Genomic DNA, 5,269 nt, shown 5'->3' with positions numbered 1-5,269 from the left:
TGTGGACCTTTCTTGCACCCTTTTTGGGAGAGGAGGGTTGCTTTCAAAGGATACTACCATGAAATCTGCACACACACCCAAATAAAATGATCAGGCCCAATCAGGATGTGATGAACTGCAGTTTCCTCTGTTGTAGTCTCTCTCCATCTTTCTGCCCCATTCATGGTGAGAAGTTCTGGAGGTGGCTGCTAACGACCTGAGTTCGATCCTGACGGAAGTCAGTTTCAGGTAGCCAGCTCAAGGTTGACTCAGCCTTCCATCCTTCCAAGGTTGGTAAAATGAGTACCAGCTTGTAGATAACTGGGGAAGGCAATGGCAAACCACCCTGTAAAACAAAGTCTGCCTAGTAAACGTTGGGATGTGACATCACAACATGGGTCAATAATGACCCGGTGCTTGCACAGGTAGGAGGTACCTTTATCTTTTTACTGCAGCTTACCACTCTGCGCCACAGGGCTGCTGAGCAAATAGCTTAAGAGGCTGGAAAAAGATATGAAGAAAGTAAAGGATCACTTTGGCCTAGAGGAGTGGCTGGGGGAGCTGAAGAACACTTTGTGTGGTCAAATAAGTAAAAGTGGGTGGGGGTCAGTCTTGTATTTTCAGTGTGCATTCAAAAACTTTTATGAACAATTTATTTAATAAAACAAAAATTTTGAACGCTCCTGTGTAGTTTCTACATTTCAACCTTCATTACCACCCTGGTAGGCCTCCCTAAGCAGGACATAAGTGATGGCAAAGGTTAATGCGGACTGTCAGTGGAAGAAAAGAAACACTGAAACATTGGAAAGCATCTCTTTTTTTTAAATAAATAGTTTATCTAAAAGAACAAAAAACTAAAACATATACTCACACAAACCATACATACAATATGTCCATCCATTCAAGAAGTGCCCTAAGTTATATGTGTTCTAGATTGGTAGGGATAATATAGATATCAAACTTGAAAGACCACATTGTAGAAAATACCTACAACTCTTAATAGATTCTTTAATCTAAACATGGTAAATTACCTAATATTTTAAGCTAAATCCTACTTATCACTAATCCTGAACCTATAAACTACAAATGAAATGGAAACTGTATTATGACTATGCTCAAATGCAATTTTAATATTACGTAGTGTTATAATTAGCAATTAAACAATAACCATAGATAGAATAAGCAAGTAAAGAACTGAAATATTTTAAAGATATGTGAAATGGTCATAAAGCATTAATGTATGATTTAGCAGATAGTTATGTACAAACATTATTTAAAATAATAGTTGGTTTCCAAAAAGGGGGTCGTTCTCCAACTGTTCTTTTGTTCAGCAAATTAGTCAGCTTAGCCATTACTGCATATTCCGCCATTTTCAAAAGCATCTTCAAAAGCTGACTACATACTTCTTATAGGTCCATGCGAGTCCTCTTTCGTCTAGCACAGGAATGCTCATTTTGAACAGGGCACGTTTTCCAGTGATTCAGTAAGAATTGGCCCACTCCTTGATTCCTGGACAGCAGGGTTCCATCGGTGTTTTTGAAGGGATTGACAGTTGCAAGCATAACTGCCACATTTCTGTCCATGGCATTCTTGAAAGCTTGCTGGTCTAGTCTGGTTTCCTCCACCATGAGGTCATGACGGTGTTTCTCTTGTCCGCGCACTTGGAATAAGGAGAACCGACAACAAGCTGGGATAACCAAACGGCCAAAATTATTTTCATTGCTCAAGAGGGATCTGCAGGAAAGATAAAACAAAGCGGACTATGGACAGGTGGAATAACTATATGTTCGAATATGTGCAAACAGACGTGCTGGGATACTTAAAACAACAGACGATGGGGGAAACAGAAGAAATGGAGTTGAAGACTAAGTGGAACCCATACATTAATTGGGTGAAAAGTGGAGAAGCCAACGAAGAGACTTTAGTAAAACTAAAAAGGCTATGCTCATGGCTGAAAATATGAAAATATGATATTATGGATTGCTCCGTGGGGGGGAAGGAAAGGGGGGGAAGGGGGAAAAGTTGTATTGGAAGAAGGAAAGTGTAAATTGTAATTATAAAGGTATGGAGATTTAAAATGACCTCCAATGCAATAAAAAAGAATTAAAAAAAAAAGAGGGATCTGCAGCGCACAGGCCAAAACTCCAGAGCTAATTGCGATGTGGGCCATTGGTGAGATGCAGAAGAGCCAGGCCTCCTCTTTTTTGTGCACTGCTGATCTTACGAGCAAGGCCACCCTGGCTCCGAACCCTGAGCTGTCACGTGGGTACGGCTCATGCTCCTCCTTGTCAAGCCTTCTTTACTGCTTGAGGGAGGTGTGCCATGTCTAATCCCCTTAGCCACGAGGCCTATAGGTCAAGGATAGTGGCACCCCTCAGGGGGTTCCTGTCTCAGGTCCATGAAGACACTGAGGCTCCTGGCTCCTGGTGTGAGGGTTAACCCCTTCATCTTCCAGATTGATGCCTCAGGGTGCTCACCTGAGTGGTACATGTACCCTTGAAGCAATTTTTTCCCTGCACTGCTGCATGCCACCAATCACTTTCAGAGTAGGGTAGGCAAAAATAACCATCTAGGGTGGCCAACCTCCAGGTACTAGCTGGAGATCTTTTGCTATTACAACTGATCTCCAGCCAATAGAGATCAGTTCACCTGGAGAAAAAGGCTACTTTGGCAATTGGACATTATGGAATTGAAGTCCCTCCCTTCCCCAAACCCTGCCCAAAAACCTCCTGCTTGTAGTGAAGAGGGACCTGGGAACCCTAATCCCCCCCCCCACACACACACACATTGTGCCAGAGGGTCAAAAAATTCCTACCCGGCCCCCAAATGGGCAACCACTTACACCTACTCTGAAACATAGGGAGGAAGGGTGGGCTCTTCCTTTGTTTGCTGTCTCCAAAGAGGGAGGGCCAGCCTAAAACAGGTCCATATATGCCCCTTCCTTTGGCCACTCCCTCGTGCCGCATGAGGTCCCTGGCGTGAGCGAAGGCTGACTCTGCCTTCCTGCCAGCCGGTGGCCAAATCCCGCCCCTCCTCCCCACTTTGTTTGAAGGGGGGATGGAGCGGCCTTCTGCCATGATCCCCTCATGGCATTGTTCCTCAGCTGCCATCATCTCCTCATGGCACTCTGCTCCTCAGGTTCCAGTGGCGCAACGTCTGATGAGCACCATCTGTCAGCACAGCAAAACGCCTCTTTCTATTCCCCGCATTGGCTAGACATCTAGCTGGGTCTGCCACACGCCTTTCTTGCTGTGCCTCGCAGTGGTTACCTGAAAGCAGAGGGTTTCCTTTTCAGTTTAGTTTGTTAACCCACCCTTTCCCAACCAAGGTCTGGCTCAGGGCGGCTTACGTCAATTAAAATAGAACATCTTACAATAAATAACATTAAAATCAGTAGTATTCCACCCAAAATCCAGGCCAAAATCTGGCACGGGAAGAAGGTGAGGGAGCGATGGGGATGGTGGGGGGAAGAGAAGAAGAGATGGGTGTAGTGGGTGGGGGGGCGTGGAAGGGCTTTTTGGTGTCCCACCTTCCTCTCCATTTCATTATCTGAAGAAGTGGAATTAGGGACGGGTTTGGGGACGGTGGGTATGCAAGAGGGAAGGAAAGGAACAGGAGGAGTGGAGGGAGGGATAAATTAAATAGCAAAAGCACTGTAAGGTTTATAAGCCCGGAGACATTTTAACTTACACATAATACAGAGGGGGGAAAGTACGGGCCTTCTGGCTTCGAAAAGGGAAATAATTCTCCAAAAGGGAACAAGGAAGCATTCTGATTGACAACCTGCATCAAAGTTCTTTATCACTTTGGCAGGCTGAGAGCAAGTCCACCAGTGCTGCTTGTTTGGAACATGCACATTTGCTGTGAGACTGAGCGGAGCATAATATAAAGTGCTTACCCCACTGGCTGCAGTGGAAGGTCTACGAAGCGATGGGCAGCATGTCAGGTATTCTGGATTTCTCAGGGAGAGAGGGAGGGGAATAGGAAGGGGATGGGCTCAGCCACTGGCCTCCCATTCCATTGACTTCTCTTGGGAACCAATGGAAGGCGCAGTGGCTGGGGAGGTGGGGTTTTGAGGCCCAGGGAGCCGCTCCATTTCATTGTCATCAATGAAAGAGGAACTGGGGATGTTTCTGCTTTTGTGTGGCCCTAGTCTGGGATTCGGGATGGTGGGGAAGGAAGAAGGAAGGGTAGGCTTCCACTCCATTACATTATCGAATGAAGTGGAATTAGGGATGGGTTTGGGGGCGGTGGGAATGCAGGAGGGAAGGGAAGGATCAGTAGGGGTGGTAGGAGGAAGGGAATAACAAAGAGTAGGGGTGGTGGAGGTAAGGGAATCACCAACGGCAGGGGTGGGGGAGGGAAGGGAATCATGGATGGTGGGGGAGGGAAGGGAAGAAGACACTGTGGTGGTCAATGGAGGGGAAATGGGGGGTTCTGGTGAGGGTGGGGAAATGGAGGGGGAAAGCCAGGGGGTTTGGGGGGTTGGGTAGGGGACAGAATAGAGACGGGTACATCTCCCCCTGGGAAACTCCAGTCGCTGTTGTTGATAAAGGTCATTGTGGGTCCAGCACACCATCTTTGGAGGTTGCCATGATCTGGATCTGTCTGGAAACTCCAGTCGCTGTAGATGATAAAGGTCATTGTGGGTCCAGCACACCATCTTTGGAGGTTGCCATGATCTGGATCTGTCTGGAATGGCTAACAACAACTCTCCCCCCCCTCCAGATACTGATAAACAGTTAATTGGTTCATTAATATTACATACCAAACTTTTCTTAAGCAATCTCAACTGTTAGGAAAAAATTTGGTTTTCCACAACTGAGCAATCAATATTCTAGCAGCTGTCAAATTAAGTATTGGAATCCTGTACTTCTTTGGCATAAATAATGTGACTGTGCATGCCCCAAATAAAGATACCACATACAAGCAAATGGATCTAGCTGAGATTTACTAATTGATGCTGATATGGGTCATAATACCCCCCTCCAGTGTGGGCACCTTGCCTCCCGGGCTGCCTGAGGCATGCCATTGTGATGGGCCACCCCGCTCTGGCTTCTAGCATGAAGTGGTGTTAACCCCCCTGAGATTTTCCTAGCCTGCATACCCAAGGGAGCTGTAACACCACCATCCTTCTCCCATGCTGGCAAGCACTAGGGTACAAGATGAAAAAGCCCCAGTAAGGAAACTTCATGCGGACAACACTGCAAAGGCACCCATGGGGACGGGAAGACACCACAAACAAAGTTGCCTGATTCCCCCTATGGATTCCATGGATTAATGGAAAGCT

Source organism: Euleptes europaea, chromosome 17, assembly GCF_029931775.1.
Source record: "Euleptes europaea isolate rEulEur1 chromosome 17, rEulEur1.hap1, whole genome shotgun sequence".
In the NCBI taxonomy this organism is placed as follows: Eukaryota; Metazoa; Chordata; class Lepidosauria; order Squamata; family Sphaerodactylidae; genus Euleptes; species Euleptes europaea.
This window is presented reverse-complemented; position numbering follows the sequence as displayed.